The 19,401-nt window shown below is 32.0% G+C and overlaps 1 pseudogene; it reads right to left on the bottom strand.

Annotated features, from left to right (window-relative positions):
* Positions 1–5,288: 5,288 nt before the first annotated feature.
* On the bottom strand, positions 5,289–8,708 carry LOC120152774 (annotated as a pseudogene).
* Between the last annotated feature and the right edge of the window lie 10,693 nt (positions 8,709–19,401).

Genomic DNA, 19,401 nt, shown 5'->3' with positions numbered 1-19,401 from the left:
TGGCCTCTCTGTATGAATATGTACTACTGATTTGATGATTGTTTAATTATAGTTAATTAAGTACACAGTGTAATTCTAAAAATTGGTAAAAAAAAAATAATAGTCGCAGTCTCACCCAAAAGCATTCTCCAAAGGCACATATTGGAGGTAGAAGAAACTACTAGTCATGAATATGAATACTCTTCTTTCTTCAAATAGAATTAGAAAGATTTTTTTTAATGAGATTCATGACGTTTTTATCATTTCAAAGTTACCAATCATAATCCTACCTTTCAAAAAAGAAAAAAAGAAAAAACCTACTACAGTCTACGGCCTTGAGTGAGTGTTTCTTTCTGTTAAGAAATCGAAACGCATATTGATTGAGATAAAATCCCAAACTTTTTATGGATCCTAAATCTTCGTGTGGGGATGGATTGTGGTGAACATGTAGGGTTTGATTCACCATGATACGTCGCTTTGCTTTAGTTTTACTCCTACTACTTCCTTCCATTGTTTAGAGGCTCGTTCCCCAAGAAATGAAGATATTGAGAGGGGGAAAAAAAGGTAAGATAGAGTGGAAGCAGGTGAAGGTATCACAGTAATCAATGGAAGTGGGAGATAATAGGGGAGCTCTGTTTGTGTTGCTCTCCACCCCCATCCTCCACACAACCACTACTGGGCAAATGGGTGCTATACTCCTTACCACTTTACCATTTGTTGTAGTAAATATTAGGGGTGTTTTATTCCAGAAATAATATAATATTATCTCTAAAAATAAAATTATCAAAATGTAACATTATTTTGGAAGTGTTGTATTATCTTGTTTAATTTGTTTAGTATGAATATAAGATTAAATGTTTGGTTGGAAGAATATAAGATTACTTGTATGTATATTTTATCAAAATATTCATATGATATATGTTTTTTCTCAATAAATTGTATTCTAATATTAAATTATAAATATTTGAAAGAGAATTTATAAAAATATTTTAATTGATACACTATCTAACTTTTGAGAAAAAATACATTTAAATATATAACTAATTTAAGGAATAATTGCTCGTTTAGTACCTAAACTATCAATTTTGATCCATTTTAGTACCTAAACTATCAATTTTGATCCATTTTAGTACCTAAACTTTCAATTTTTTCAAAACAATAACTAAAGTTTAGCTTTTTGTTTTATTTTAGTACACCTATTAAAAATTTAATATTAAATTTTAGCACAAACCAACTTATCTCAGTTGTTAAAGGAATTGTTGTTGTTCCTAGAGGTCATGGGTTTGAGCACCAGCGACTGCAAGGGAATTGGATTTTCATTGCCAAATGGTTGTAAGTATTTAGGTCAGATACTACTTTGTAACTATCTTAGTTTAGATACTAAAGGGTTAAGTTTTTAACGGTGAAGTACTAAAATAAAACAAAAACTAAACATTAGGTTTGAGTTTGAAAAAATTAAAAGTTTAGGTATTAAAACAGACCAAAAAAATAGTAAAGGTACTAAATGCAAAATTTACCCTTAATATAATTAGTATACCAAACTTACATTTTTAAATAATTTTCATAAATGAAAAATATCATATTTATTTATATAAAATATATTCCATAATACAAAAATAATATTATGGTTTCGAGTGCACAAAGATATTATTTTTCAATGTATAAGATTTATTTTTAATAGCTTAAAGTTAGATATTATTTTAAATAATAATATATTTTACAATAATATCATTTTTCACCTCATAAAATTATAAATTAATGTATTAAATATTAAAATACAAAATAACTTTTACAACTTAAATTTATTAATATTTCACTATATTAAACTTTTTATTATTATTATTATTATTATTATTATTATTATTATTATGTTTAAATTTTAAATAAAACACAAATAATAGAATTGAGAAGAATCAATATGAAAGAATTTATTGTTCCAGGTATTCTTTTTCGAAGTGGCGTGAATTGTTTAATTCTTAAGAATTTGGAGGTATATTCCCACTATTTTAACCAATATTGTTACTATTGGTAATAGTTTATTTTCTGGTAATGATATTTTCCGTCCAAACGTAAAAAATACAATTTTAAAAAAGATTATTCATCTTTATAATGGTTTTTTTGCCGAACTAAACGCCTCTAAGTGTTTGTGTTTGAGAATTAAAGTACGATTTATAACATTAGTAAAATGGATTTATTCTATTTAAATTGGCATTTTAATATATTTTGGTTTTTTTATCTGACTATGTATTCTGAAATATTTTTATTTTTTAATATATTAAATACAATATAATCAAACTAATCCAAATAAAACATTAAATAATACTTTTTATTAACTTCTTAACTTTTGATCCAAAAGGTCAACTAAAACGAATGAACTTAATCGAAATTAAAAAAAAAGGTAAATTACATCAATCAGTACTGAATTTTACTCTTTCATATTTCACTCATTGTAAATTAAATCTATTTAATTTCCTCACTGAATTTAATATAATTAATATTTGTCACTTAGCCGTTAAATATTTAACGGCGTTAAAATGACGCCATTTTAGAAAAACAAATTTTTTACCAAAACAACATCGATTTACATCTATATAATAGCTCATTTATAATGACGCTTAGTAGGAAAACGGCTGAGTGACAAAAAATATTAATTATGGTGAATGTAGTGAGAAAATGGAATGAATTTAAAGTATAATGAGTGAAATATGAGGGAGATTAAAGTTCAGTGATTATTGGTGCAATTTACCCTAAAAAAAGAGAAGTGAATCAGAACTATAATGGATTTTTGAAACTTTTTCCCATTTTTTGTTTTCTCATCCCTAATTTCCACTGGGAAAGGTCAAAGTCTGACAAGGCCACACCAACTTCGAAGAAAAAATCTGGTTGGTTTACTCCACCATCTCAAATCAAACACAAAAAGCCAGCAGCTGATAAGACCGGGCTGAGTATCACAGAATTCACCTCTCAAACACAAAATCTTTGATTTTCATCTCCTACTAGTTAGTATTCAGCAAATTATACAAAGAAAGGGAGCAGAATGAACAAGACCCCATTTGGATTTTGCTCATCCAGCTGTGTAGTGGACCCTTCCACAGTTGAAGGCGGTCCACCCACAGACCATGGAGTTGTTCGACTCCAATCACCATGCTTGTCTCCTAATCATCATTCAAACCCATTGCTTGGCATTGTAGTCAACCCAAGTTACATTCAATATTCTCCAGTATCAATCTATAAAAGACAAACAGTGAGGGTGCACTTAGCAATTTGAGAGCCAATGGTGGCAAAATTAATGAATAGATCTTACAGAATTGTTAATCTTATAAGATGCACCTAATTAGATAATGTGCCATTGTATGTCACTTGACCTAAATTTCATACCCTATTCACTAGTTAATGTAATAATTCAGATTCAGCTCACAAGTGATGATCCCCATCCAATGAGAAATCGCTGGCCTCACTTAATTTAGGCAGTCTTGTTAGGCAGAGGACGCGAAACAACACAGCTTATAAAGGTTGATTTAGAATCATATAGCCTAGCTCAGTTACAGTTGAAGGAAATGGTCCAAGTTCATTCCGATATCAAATAAAAAAGCAGCACAAACTATTGAAACCTAACTTCAACATTTCAAAAGCTACAGCACATGCTACACTTGACAACGATTTTATATTATTGTTTCAACTATGCAAGATGTGACCACTCAAAAAAACCCACATCAAGAAAGAAAATGCCCCCATTGTCTTCTAAAACAATCCACATTCTTGCGAGTTTTTCACCCAAATATCACCAAATTAAAAATTAATACCCAAAATAACATTCATTTCAGATTATTTCTCGGATTAGCTCAAATTTTCCGCCACGTAAAGCAAAGGCACGTTATCTAAAAAGTGTGCCTTACAAAACTCACCTTCTGCCTAGTGAGTGATGAAAACATGGACACAAATTGGACTAAAATGAAAGGAAGAGTAAAAGAGGGTCTAAAAACATATAAAAAAATATATATGAATTTTGTCCAAAAAGAATGAACACTCAAGGTATGTGTCAAAGACAAGTAATTACATAAGCATGACTAGGGGTGTATTCGGTTTGGTTCAATTTTAACTAAAATATGAATCGAACCACCCTTTGTCGGTTTTTGAAAATGGGAACCGAAATTGAAATAGAAATCGAATGGTATACAAACCACGATTTTCAGTTTAATACGGTTCGATTTAGTGATTTTTAACTGTTTACTATTTTTTCAAACTAAACCTCCAATAAAAAAAATTTAAGAGTAAATGGAGTGTAAATATATAAATTTAAATTTATAAAATTTTTTATTAGTTTTAATATTTTATTTATTTAAATTTATCTTATAATAAATTCAAAATGAATGTGTTTTGAATATTTATTTTCTTTTATTTCGGTTCAAACTGTTATCGTATGAAAAAACCGAAACCGGACCGAATTTGATACTTATTTTTTTTAAAACAAAATGAAACTGAACCACAAATTAAAAAACCAAAACTAAACAAACCAAATAGTCTGATTTGAATCAATTTCTCGTTTTTCTCGCTTAACCCTAAGCATAACTCATGCAATAATGGCACATATTAGCCTTATGTTCAATCGCTTAATAAATACATGTTTATAAAGTTATATTTAAACACTTGAAAATCTTGATATCTAAACGACGTGAGAATTTAATATTGTTTAGATATGAGGATTTTCAAGTGTCTAAATATAACCTTTAAATATGTATTTATTAACTGATTGAAGATAATACTAATACATGTGCGCTACCGTCGCCCGACTCATGCTCGTTCAAATACGTGTCTTCGACACATACTGAACACATTTATTCTTTTTGGGCAAAATTCTTATAATTTTTTCATATTTAAGTCCCTCCTTTTCCTTTTCTTTCATTTTAGCCCAACTTTTAAGTTCCGAACAACTTCTGGCGCTTCCCACAAAAATCGCTTTCGATATAGAAAGCGCCTTTGTCCTATGTGCTAAAAAAAGTTGACAACCATAAAATAATCTAAAACAAGTGTTGTTTCTTATATTAATTTCTTTATTTGATGATATTTAGGTAAAAAAGCCCATTCTTTCATACAAGGATTCAGAGTTCAGAGTTTCCTACCATTTTGACAATTAACATTTAACTGGAAATGCAGACCAGAGCCCCTCTGCTTTGACTGACATAAGTCCAGTTTCAGGCCTTCAACAACTGAAGGAAATTTGGTGATTGCTCAATCATAAGCCGCAAGAAGACAATCGAATCTCTAGAAGACTAGTATTAGATTACTATTCAATGAGTTTATAACAGTGATAGAAATGTGAATTCTGTTATCTACCAATTAACAAGCTCTTGAGACAAGTTCCAGACATAAAATAAAGTGCTTTCAAAATCCTAGTAACTTTAGATAAAAAGCCCAGGCCTAAGGTATAAGGATCTTCTAATAATACTAACAATTATATACAAAGCCAACCGCAGAGGAGAAAGGTGCAAGTCAACAAAGTGAGGCTCAATTCAATCATTTTCTTCGGCTTCATTTATAACAGAGATTATTCAAGAGTCATCTTATAATATTGAAAATTTTTCATGGTGACTTTGACATCATGCGGGCAAGTTTCCCATAAAATCGTCCATCCTTAAAATGTTTAACTGACAAATCTTTCAGCATGGGAAATCTATCCATCCATCAGTTCTAACAACATATACACCTTGAGTGTCTAAATTCAGGATGTCGATCAACCTTAAAAGGAAGAGATTAAGAACATTAGTAAAGCCGATAGAAATTTAAGCCAAATTATCAGGCAAATAAAGAGAGAACAACAGATTCTATGTCCCAAAAATAGACAAAAGAATGGATCAGTCATCCTGTCAATCTATGCGCCCGCTATTGCATAAAAACACAAGCATGCATAAAAGCATCAGTAGGAAGATTTTAGCACCACAAAATATATGAAACCGAAATTCAGTTTTAAAAAAGAGTATGATTCCAATCTTGAGAATTGAGATAAACTGATAAAGGAAAAATGTTGGTGTTAGTCCAATATCTAAGTGCGAGAGAAGTTTGAACAACCAAACCAGCATGTGTAGCTAAAGATACTCAAAACGCTACCTAGATTAGCCAGCCATATTAAGCTCATTCTAAGGACCATATTGGTAAATTATAATTAGAAACAGATTATTTTTTGAGAGAAGGAAAAAACTATTTTGAAATTGCACTGTTGGATAAGATTGAGAGAGTGCGAAGCATGCAATAAATTAACTGGCTACAAATAGTGCTCAATATAAATAAGGTTGAGTGTTAATATGTGCAACAATTTCACACCCCAATGGAAAAACGGTAAACAAAACCACCATTGTACACGCTTCTCTGTACATGTGTATACTTTTGAGATGTTAATTCTTTAGTTTTATCCACTTAACATTTATTAACAATAAATATAACTTTTCCAAGTACTGTAAGCTAAATTCCAATATACTTGGCATGCGGCATTTTAACTAGAACTCTTCTCAGGATCCTTATGTTCTATGATCATCCAGGCATAAACAAATATTTGTACAACTTTCCTTAAATTCTCCACAAGTCCATGACACCAAAAACCAAATGCCAAAATTAAAGAATATCATGTTACCATGCAGGCAAAAAGTGTAAAAATAATACATGATCCAAATATATTCATCACCCAGGCCCAAAAGACATTTTTCTCAAGCACAAATAACAGGAGATTGTATCAGTAAGAAGCAAGGGATAAAACCATGATCAATAAAAAAATTAATCTTCTAAATCAAGGCTTGCCAACATTTTTTTCATAATTTGTTTGAGATAACTCAGGCCCAAAACACAGTAGAACCATGTTTGAACACACTTTTCAGATGTTGTACCAATTATAAAGGAAAACTACAACTAATGCAATTGCTGCTTGCATTTGCAAAATATTTAGTTTATTGATTAAATTCATAGTAGATGCAGGTAGGAGAAAATTTTGACAGTAGGACATAAGAAACAATCAGTTTCAGTCTTAACTTTAATATAGATATTATCAGATATGCAACCACCAAATTGGCCAACAGATTGGGGTATGGAAATACTGAGAAGTTTGTTTACCCAGAAGACGTGCTTGATTATCTAGCAACTCAATCAAAATAGTGAAAACCTCGATAAAAGATAATGCACAGAAACTTACCATAATCGAATCAAGTCCACATCCAATTTTATCTTCAGATTTTGGATGATAACGAAGAAGCCTCTCTACCAAAACTTTCTCATCTGCAACAGTTAATTGTTCCCCGTCCATATACCTAACATTTTGAAAAATAAATAGAATCATAATGACAAAGTTCACTAATATTTAACATTGTTACATTATAGACTGGTTGATTCTACTTATTAACTGATACATCCAATGATCCCAAAAGTTTCTCAAAATAATGACCACCTAGCAGTGGTTTAAATCACATGTTCATTGTCAAAACTTAATTTCGTTAGTATTTATTTTCTTCTAAATGTAGCAAGCTTACTATTCTGGAGATGATAACCTCAGAAGATTGTGTTAAAATTCAAATATATTTAGAGAGTTCAGTTTTTTTGCTTATTTACTTGGTTTCCAGATCTTTTATAAGATGTAAGAATAACTGCAGCCCCAGTGTAACTAGGTTCTAGCAAATGGATAAGGCAACCACAAACGGAACTCTGTTATATCTTTTATAGCATTATTTCTTAAACTACTTTTAAATATGAACAGGAAGTATAATTTTCATCACAGCAATAGAAAACAATATTTATGAATTCAATAAAGTTTAATCACACCGGATCAAACAAGTTTTAACACTGATTGCAAAAGAAGCAACAGCAATGAAACCATGCCAACTTGATAATGCAAAAGTACAAATGTAACTTTTCATTCATCTCATATCAGAAACAGTCTCAGAATTTCAAAGTACCATACTAACAAAACCTCTAAACTACCATAAAAAAATGTCAGAACTCAATATTTGAAATTCCTAAACATTGGCAATGAATTAAATCAACAATTTTCCTTGTTAAAAAAAAAACAACATAAATAACATAATTATCATGATCAAGAATCCGAAATCCAAACATGTCATGATGAAAGGAATTGAAGCTAACATCGGCTATTCGGCAGAATCGGCACAAATATCAGACTACAGTTTAGGAATTTAAAAATTCAGGTTGCTGTTATCACTTTTTTTTCTTGTTTGAGTTAAAATACATGAATAATTCAAATACCATTGAGCGATACAGATATAAAATCATATCAGTAAAAATTTGAATGTATGCTATAATAATAAAACTATGTAAGCTGAGCCTAAATAAATAGTAGAATGGATAAGGCTAAGAGACTGACCTATTAGAGTGAAGAATCTCTCTAGCGAGCGAAATGATTGGTTGGATGTCTCGAAGAATCTCTTCCTTCTTATCCTTCCATTTCTTGTAACCAGGATCATCCTGCGTGTGGTACTTCAGCAGGTCCCTCGGGCTCGGCACCGCATCGGTCTTATTCGCAGAGGATATATTCTCTTCGTCGTCCACAGCTGACTCAGCTGCAGCGCACCAAGGACGGCGCAGAGGCGATAGGATTCCTGCGGCGAGAAGGTTGTAACGTTGCAGCCGAAGCCGGAGCAGCGGAATGCCTTTAGGAAGCAGGGACGCGACCATGAGTGAAGTGTGGCTGCGTTACTTAGAATAACCTAACTCGTCGGCATCTGGGAGGGGTCCAGTCGGCTTTTGGATTTTTCCAATAGACTAGAATATAAATTTAGCTTACTGTTTATATTTTTCCATTTCGATATGCAAACGCTGAAAATTAAATCTTTAATATTATGGTTTTTTTGTTAAAATAAACTTTTAATTGATAATAAATTTTAATTTAATTTTAAATAATTATTAAACTAGAAAAATTAAAACCCTACACGAATAGACTCCCCAACCCCCAACTTATTTACATTCTCTATTCCTTTACCCTTTCCTTTCTTTATTCTTTGTACTATTTTTAAGCAATTTGTGAATGCAAGACAGACATGTCATGAAAACGATACAAAATTAATATTAATATATGAATTACATTGAAGTTACAACACAAATAATTTAAATAAAGGTATTGTAGACATTTGTTTTTGTCCGAGTCTACAAAAATATTATTATTATTTTATTAACAACAAATACATTTTGTGCAGGCTTCATCGAAGCCTAATTATAAGACCCAAATTACAAGCCCAGCAGTACAAGGGACCCAACCCAGCAGCCCAGAATACAAAGCAATCCGATTCCAGAAACAACACAACATCAGGCCCTTACCTGGAGCCCAACTACAAGTACAAGCCCAATTGAGACTAACTCAAGTTGTTCGGATCCAACTCGAACCCAGCAGCCCACTCAACCACCCACTCGAACCGACACAGCTAACCTAGAACACATCTAAGGTTTCTTCTTTTCAGCTGCCAGCACCGCCTCGTCTCAGTCCTTAGATCTAGACCCATCAAACGATCCAGATTATCAAGGGTTAGGGTTTTGAACCCTAAAATATCTTCAATCGCCGCCAGCTTTTCCAACTTCTCAGTCGCCGCTCAAGCCGAGTCCCATCTTCGCCGACAGCCTCTGACGCCGGCCGCCTGAATCCACAGTGACCTAAGATTGCACCCATCAATCAATAGTGGAAAAAACTGAGAAAAAATAATAAAAAAGATCAACCAAGGACAAATAATATCCCAAGACAATCTTATCTACTCTATCATCTCAAGTCAATCAACAACAAATCACAAGAAGAACATAAAAACAAAGAAAGAGGGGATATGAAAAATCATTCGGGATTGGGGGGAAAGAAAAAAAATAGTGAGAGTTTTAGGGGAAAAAAAGAAAAAACGAGAGATAAAAAGTAGAGAAAACCATTTCTAAAAAAAAGAAAAGAGGAAGCAAATAAAAAAAGCTGAGAGTTACATAGCCAAAAGAAAGAAAAGAGAGACAAAGAGGGTTTATACCTTGATTCGGGGTACAAAGAGGTCGCCGATTTCTGGAGCTTTCGAAGGGTAAACCTCTAGATCGGAGGGGTTAAGGTCACTTTTAGAATGAGATATCTAGGAATTTGGGTTGAGGAAGGTGAGAAGAAGCTTTCGCCGCGAACCACCGTGGCTGAAGCCGGCAACAACTGCCTTTCTCTCCCCGACGAGGGGAGTTGAGAGAGTTTTATAACTATCTATCTCTTTGTTTTTCTGAGAAATGAAGGGTGTGGGGAAGGTTAAGCTCGGGTTTAGGCTTAAATACCAGGGAGAGACGACGTCGTTTTTTCGTCCCCTATTTATGTGTTTTTGGTTTAGGGTATAATAGTCGTTTCGGTCCTTATACCATTGTAATCTTATTTTTAAGCCATCTAATGAAGTTATGCTTTGTTTGATTTCGATCACTTATGTTTCATATTTTACGTTTTAGTCATGTTTTTGTATGTTACTTTATTTATGTTAATATTTGACTTTGGTCACAATGTTTATAATTATTTCATTTTAGGCATTTATTTAGTGTATTGTGGATTTTTGTGGATGATTGGAATTTAGACACGAAATTTGTAAATATATCATTTTAGTCACAGATTTAATGTTTTGTATATTTTTCTTGATATTCGAATTTGGTTGTGATAGTTGTAAATATTTTATTTTAGTCACTACTTCTTATTTGGTTTAATTATTGTTTTGCCCCTTTATATTTCTGTTTATTTTATTTCATTCCTATATATTATTTTTGGGTTTTTTTCATTTCTAGTACCTGTATTGTTTAATATTTATGATTTTGGCTCTAGATTATTTGTAATTACTATTCAGCCCTTCAAATTTCTATTTTTGCTATTTTAGTCCTTTAAATTTATGTTTGTATTATTTTAGCCCTTTAAGTTTCTATTTTTGCCATTTTTATCCTTAAGTTTTATTTTTGTCTATTTTAGTCCTCTAAATTTCTGTATTTGCTATTTAGTCCCTTAACTTTCTATTTTTGCAATTTAATCCTTTAAGTTTCTATTATTTTTATTTTGTTCCCTTAAATTTTCGAATATGTTTATTTGGTTATTTACATTTTGATGTGTACATTTTTATTATTTTGTTTTAGTCCCTTTTGATTTTATACATTTAGCATATTATGTATTTATTTGTATAACATTAAAAAAATGTAATTTTTTATTATTTGTTGTAATTATTTTATTTTTTTACATTAACGATTGTATTTATTCCCATATTATTTCCTTATTTAGTGATACGATATTTGAGTAATTTCAAGAACACGTATTTGTAGAACGGGCGTGGAAAGTATCACTTGATCGAAGTGGTACAATCCGATAAGATGTTCGAACGAATTGAGACTTGAAATAAATCTATTTTATTTATTAATTAAATATTTTTATGTGAATGATTCAATGCGTTTTGATTAATTTATTTTATTTCATGCAAATGTCAATATTCATTTTTATTTATTATTCGATTTGCGTTGTTATATTCGAATATATAATCTTTTTTTACGGATAAGAAGTAGTTGAAATAGCTTTCCCGACGTAGGATTGTGAATTTTGAGAGTTCTTATCTAGTTAAAGAATTTTCTTTAAGTTATTAATTCGAAGCAAATTAAATTAACTTTAATAAGGGATCAAACTTTAATTATCGATGCGAATTCAAAATTTCCACCATTTACGACGACGTGTAAGTGACACAATACCAATTTTGGGCGCTGTGGGGGTGCTAATCCTTTCCCACGCGTAACCGACTCCCGAACCCGTTTTAATTGAATCTTTGTAAACGCAAACCAGCTTTTTATCTTAAAAATAATTTTTCTTAAAATTGTTTTTAAAAGACGTTTTTAGGTATTCGACCTACCTAACGTAAAGGTCGATGGTGAATCTATCCAATCAATTCAAAACGACCAATTTTCCAAATAAAAGTTTTAATTGTTTTTAAAATAATATTTAATTGTTTTATATAAAAAATGGTTATGTCAGCTTGGTGACACTGCTGGGGATTTTATTTAGAGAGTCAGGCTGTAAGTCGCTTACACATTGTTGTTGTGGTGGAAATTATGAGTTCAAGTCTTTAGTTAACTTATGATCAGTTTATTGAAGTTTTTAATTGTTTCATTTTTTAATTGATATACTAACATTTGAATTTTTGCTTTCAGCTTTGTCCAGGTTGTTGTCAAGTTTTTTTTTTCTTTTTCATTTTTTGAGTCAAAGGTAGGTACGTTCCTACTCACACACATCACTTGCATTTGCATAACATAAGCTCTAGACACAAACTTCGATCCAATTAATCGGGGTGAATCCTTTACTCTCGTAAGAATTTAATTTTTGTATGAGTTTTAGCAAATAACCCATGTGATACATACCTTATACTTTCGTAGGGATTTATTCCTTGTATGAGTATAAGGCAGTGAATCCCCTCGAATTGAACTCGTTCCGTTCGAAACCTGTAATGGGTGAGGATCGATGGTTTGGAAGCCCAAGGGGGCACCGACATCAAGGACAATTCGAGTACCCTTTTCTTGATAGAGCCGAAACCATGTATATAGTGAACCGTAGAATGATCACCATAGGTATAGTCATATCAAACCTTTGTCCGTCAGTAGGTACCCAAAATAGGTGTACACAAAGGAGGAGCGTTTCTGAACCTTTCCTTTTTATTTTAAATTTTGTTAAATTAAAGCATGCGAACTAGATATCATGTGGTTAAGATCATTTTCTTGGAATAATCATTTTGGGTAGAAAACATGTCTGGGTAGGAATGCTATTTAATTAAAGCATGTTTGGGTAGATATCATGACGAGGTAGGTGTTATATTCATCTTTGAATAACATTTTTATCTATATCGGTTGTCTTACCTGTACTAACTAATTTCTTTTCTTTTATTTGTATACACTAACTTATTTCTTCTTTTTTATTTGTGTCATTTTTTTCATCATTCTTTGCATTGCATTGCATTGCATAACATAATGTGAAAGTGTTGATCCGTAAGGGGATATTCATGAGAAAATCTTCACAAGAAGAGATAAAAGTTTTCAACCAAGCAGTCAAGTACACAAACATGCACTGAAGGCTAAAAGAAGTTCAAAATACCAAAATAAGTGAGCTCAAAGATCGTGCAACATTCGAGACGAATATGATGATCTATTGATCCGAGGAGTTATCCAGCAGTAGATTCTTATCTACTATCATTTCATCGCTGACCATTAAGGAGCGACTCACTGACTTCACCACCGTAGGGGCATTGACCGAGTTAGGGTACAAAGCATTTGAGGGGCATCATTTTCAATGACCAAGATCTAAGATGAAGTAATGATCTACTTCAGATTTAACATCTAAGCGAAGATAAGTCTCTAAATTGGACATTCTTGTAATGTGAAAACTTTTATTTCTGGTGAAGATTATTCTAAGATATTCATCGTTGGGATCAACATTTTTTCATATGCTTTTGCATCTTTGCATCTGTATTTCATATTTTTAAACATTTTCATATGCATGGAGTTAATCCACGGAGGGTTCAATAAAGTGGTCCTAACCACATTGACAATTAAAAGAAGAAGCTGAAATCAGTATGGTGGGAGCTTGCTCATCCGGTTATATGGTTGAGCCTTCCAGGATGATCTGAATAAAGAGTCCCCGTTCCATAAGTTCTATGATGTTGATATCGTATGCAATTACCACATAGGAAGCCCCAGACATTCCACTGAAAATTGTAAGGCACTGAAATGCAAGATCCAAAACTTGATAGATTCAGAGGCATGAACAATCGAAAAAAGATGGGGCATTGAATCTACCATTTGCATTGAGAGCATTGTTTTGTTTGAACTCGTTTTTGTTTTGTATTTAATATGTGCTTAAATATTTTTAATCTTAATGATTGAATTTATGATATCTTCTAAGGTTTAATAATTGAACGAGTTTTAATATTGAGTTCTTCGAATATCAAATAAATTATGGATTCTTTTAATTCTTTAAGAATTATAGATTTTTTACATATGGAAATATTAGACCTTTCTTATCCTGTCCAAAACCAGAAATAAAATCTCTCGATTCTTTACCTGAAATAATTCATAGTCACTACCAAAGAACCAAATTTTGACATTCCCTCTCTTTGAGACCTTGAAACATTCTTTTTGACTTTGAAACATTGCTTTTATCTTTTTTGAAACACAAAAATTCATACCCTTACCTTTCTTTGAGCCAATAAAACTACACCATCATCTTCTTAGACACAAAACCAACATTTTTCTACCAATAAAACCTGAAGACATTGAGTACAAGATGTTCACTTGAGCGTGAACCTTCCTACCAGAATAAACAATGTGGGTCATCTCGCATCAATCTAATTTTGATGACATATGAGGAATTTCTCCCAACGCTAGTTGAGAAGAACCTTGTGACTCCAGTTTAATCCAAACCAAGAGAAGCCCCATATTCGGAAGGCCGTGATATAAACGTCGTATGCAACTATCATATTGGGAGCTCAAGGCATACCACTGAGAATTTTAGGGCATTGAAGTACAAGGTCCAAGATCTGATTGATTTAGGGGCATTGGCATTCAATATGTGATAGGCCATTCTGAATGGGAATCGACTGGGGCATCCATCTGGAGTTTGTTGTATTCTCATGCATAACATCTTGTTTGAACTTGTTTTTTCTTTTGTACCTCTTACGTTTAAATATTTGTAAGTCGCTTGACGTTCGAACATTTTCAATAAAATGCTTCATTCTTAGGAAATGAACAATGAGCAAATTTCAATCTTGAAATTCTTTAAATATCATTTTAATTAAAAGCTTTTTAATAATTGAGGCCGTAAATCTTTGACAAATGACAAGATTGAACCCTACAAAACAAAGACCCCTTGATCCTAATCCCGACGATATATCAGAATACATACCTTTCTCTTGAAAGGACCTAACTAGTTTTCTCTTCACATGAAGAAACAATCAAAGGGTTTGGCATTCAGGTATGTGTAGGAGCGGATAAAATAGGGCAACTAGCACATGAGATTAAAAAAATAATTAGTTTCTACTTCTGTTAATGATGTTCAATGATGATCATAATCTTCTTAGATGGAATGGTCAAGTAGGCGAATCTAGTTTAGATCAGTTACTTGGAAATTGAATTCTAACGATGAGATTTTCTGACCTTCAACAAACACCTAGGCTATAACAGGTTCTCCTCAGTGAGCTTAAGAAATGGAATCTGCATACCCATAATATATATATAAGTATACAATAAAGCTGAGCTATTCCTCTAAAGCAATTGGTTATAGAGGAAACTCGAAAGCCCTGGCTTTATGCATAAATTTCATTCAAACTATGATATTGATTGGGTACTTGGCAATTCGGTGTTTGCTCCACTGTTGTTGTCAAGTCGAAGACTTTGTGACGACATGAATCATTCAGCTAGCCATACAAAGGCAATTATAAAATATATGTACAATAAAGTTGAATTCAAATAGCCAAACAATGGCAAATTAAATCTAATTTATTAAATAAGGAGTTTCAGTGAAAATGGACTAAGGGAGTTGAGGAACACCTGTTATAGTCAACATCATACAAGCTCTCAGAAATCTCATTTTTAGACCGATATTTCTGCACTGCCTTGACTAGAGGAGTCTACAAAGCTTGAACAAATGGAAGATTTTAGAGAACTGAAACAAAAGTGTGCTAAAGAGTCTACCAATTGACTATGCTAGTTGTGACATTTTGTCTGTCTCTGATCAAAATGCCAAACCAAGAAAGAGGGGCATGCCATGATCTTCAAGGTGACCGAATCTATGAAATAAACCTTAGAGTTTAGGTAGCTAACCTCGAAACCAACCTTTCGATCTTGATATTTTTCAAAGATTTGCAGCTATCAAAGATTAAAAGAGCAGTTGATTCTTTTGATATCCAATGAACTCCTGTTTATGATTTGTTTCAATTGTGAAACTTAGAAGGAGGCAATATTTTTTCAAAACTCTTTTGATATTTTTCAAAATTTTGAAAATCTAAACGAAGAAAAACATTTTCAAACAAGATAAGTTCTCCGGAAGTATCTTAGAATTCAATGAATATCTCTTTGAAGCTCAAGATCGAAGTTGGGGCAAGGGAAGTGTAACACCCATATCCCGTATACCTTTCTGTACACGAAATACAGATGTCACATCACTTTATAAAAATGTTTGTTATTTGAAAACCCGTAAAAATTTTGTTTCAATTTGATCATTACAAAATATTTACCCTAGTTTAATTATATGCCAACTAAGTTCTCAAAATGAATAAGATTTTCATAATATTACTGATGAGTCAACCTTAATTGATGATATCTGCTGCTACTGCTGCACTCATTTGATTTGTCTCTTATTTTACCTACGCATGGAAGCAACACACGTTAAGTATTTACTTAGTGAGACACAATATTTTATGAAATCTTTATGAATACATAAGTATGCCATATTATTTGGTTCATACTAAATCATATATTCTTTAAAGATCCTATAATCCTTATCAGTTAAACCGATTTCCATTCACAGTTGCCTTAATGATTTTTAGTACGCCTAGCATACCCATTTTCTTTATATTTTTATTTTTTCCATTTATCTCTTTAGTCGTTATTCTTTATTTTCATTGAAAACATCCATTCTTTCTTATAATGCATCATTATGAAATTTATATACCGTTATTCTTATAATGCATCATTATGCCATTTATATACTATTATACATTTTATTTATGGCATCATTTTATGCATTTTATATACCGTTATACATTTCATTTATGGCATCTTTTCATGCCAATAATGCACCCATATGCATTATTCTTTTATACTAACAATGTACCCATATATATTTCAGCTATGGCATCCTTTCATGCCAATAATGCACCCATATGCATTATTCTTTTATGCTCACAATGTACACATATACATTTCAGCTATGGCATCCTTTCATACCAATAATGCACCCATATGCATTATTCTTTTATGCTCACAATGTACCCATATACATTTCATCTATAGCATCCTTTCATGCCAATAATGCACCCATATACATTATTCTTTTATGCTGACAATATACCTATATACATTTAAGCTATGGCATCCTTTCATGCCAATAATGCACCCATATGCATTATTCTTTTATGTTGACAATGTACCCATATACATTTCAGCTATGGCATCCGTTCATGCCAATAATGCACCCATATGCATTATTCTTTTACTCAACGGTAATTAACTGCTCATCTAACTGGTATAATTGGCACCATTATGTCAAATACACAGTTAGGCCTCAAAGGCACTTAGTCTTTCATCTAATTTGCATATTTGACACCTTTCTGTCAAATGCACAGTTAGGCCTCAAAGGCACTTAGCCTTTCATCTAACTGACATAATTGACATCTTTCTGTCAAATGCATAGTTAGGCATCAAAGGCACATAGCCTTTTATCTAACTGGCATAATTGACACCTTTATGTCAAATGCACAGTTAGGCCTCAAAGGCTCTTAGCCTTTCATCTAACTGCATATTTGACACCTTTTTGTCAAATGAACAGTTAGGCCTCAAAGGCACTTAGCCTTTCATCTAACTGGCATAATTGACACATTTTTGTCAAATACATAGTTAGGCCTTTAATCTTTTAGTTTGGAATAGTTTCTACTCTAATACATACTTTTAATATCAATTAACTCTATTTAATTTATTTATACATTTACACCCTTAGTGCTCACATGGTAATTTACCAACTTCTTATTCCTGTTCATTTATTAAGATACACACTTAGTGCCTATACAGCAGTTCATCTAGAGATTCTTTCAATTCAATAAACACTATATGGTTTACATCGATAGTGCTAATACCGTCATTTATCAACCATCACTAAAATCTGTGTGGTTTGAATACCCATTATCATTATAAAAATCCATTTCCTTATTACGAATTTCTTATGTTTATACACATATATTTCCCATACGGAAATTCATACACTTTTCTATCATTTTAGCACACAAAGTGCCCAATTAGCCTTTCATCTAACTGGCATAATTGACACCTTTCTGTCAAATGCACAGTTAGGCCTCAAAGGCACTTAGCCTTTCATCTAACTGACATAATTGACATCTTTCTGTCAAATGCATAGTTAGGCATCAAAGGCACATAGCCTTTTATCTAACTGGCATAATTGACACCTTTATGTCAAATGCACAGTTAGGCCTCAAAGGCTCTTAGCCTTTCATCTAACTACATATTTGACACCTTTCTGTCAAATGAACAGTTAGGCCTCAAAGGCACTTAGCCTTTCATCTAACTGGCATAATTGACACATTTCTGTCAAATGCACAGTTAGGCCTTTAATCTTTTAGTTTGGAATAGTTTCTACTCTAATACATACTTTTAATATCAATTAACTCTATTTAATTTATTTATACATTTACACCCTTAGTGCTCACATGGTAATTTACCAACTTCTTATTCCTGTTCATTTATTAAGATACACACTTAGTGCCTATACAACAGTTCATCTAGAGATTCTTTCAATTCAATAAACACTATATGGTTTACATCGATAGTGCTAATACCGTCATTTATCAACTATCACTAAAATCTGTGTGGTTTGAATACCCATTATCAATATAAAAATCCATTTCCTTATTACGAATTTCTTATGTTTATACACATATATTTACCATACGGAAATTCATACACTTTTCTATCATTTTAGCACACAAAGTGCCCAATACGAAAATTCATACACTTAGTATCTTATCATTTTAGCACACAAAGTGCCCAATACGGAAATTCATACACTTAGTATGAATTTCTTAACTTTGCACACTTAGTGCCATATATGTACCTAATTAAATTTACTCACCTGACTTTCCTTACTAAGTATCCAAAACTTAAGGCTGAGTACCTTACCATGGCATCAATACTACCTCGTCGGTATCGATACTAATTGAATCATTATCGATACTACTTAGCTAATTCATCCCATTTTAGTCTATAGTACCGGTACTGTTCTATAAATACCGATACCCTTGCCCAGATTTTCAAGTTTTTACCCCGATTATTACACAATTTAAATCAAATTTCGTTAGGATTACCTCCCATAATGCTACTAAACTCTTCATTATTTATATATATTGACTTTCCCTCATTTAGATACTTAAAACATCTATTATCCTTCAAGAGAATTAGATTTTAAGAATCACACCAAAATTTCTAACTTGTTTTCACACTCATCCAATGCTTCTAATCTTTCATTTACCTCTATGACAAGTCAATTCTACCCATAAACCTCAATAAACACTCATATATTAACATATCATTTAAAAACCCATTTTCTTAAATCTCTAATATTTCCTCCATTTCCTAGTTTTAATCCTATATAACCTTTCCTTAAGCTTATGTATCACTTAAGGTTACAAGAATTACCCA

This window comes from Hibiscus syriacus, unplaced genomic scaffold (genome assembly GCF_006381635.1).
Source record: "Hibiscus syriacus cultivar Baekdansim isolate YM2019G1 unplaced genomic scaffold, ASM638163v2 tig00111095_pilon, whole genome shotgun sequence".
In the NCBI taxonomy this organism is placed as follows: domain Eukaryota; kingdom Viridiplantae; phylum Streptophyta; class Magnoliopsida; order Malvales; family Malvaceae; genus Hibiscus; species Hibiscus syriacus.
The sequence above is the reverse complement of the archived record's forward strand: the minus strand, read 5'-3'. Positions and strand labels throughout refer to the sequence as shown.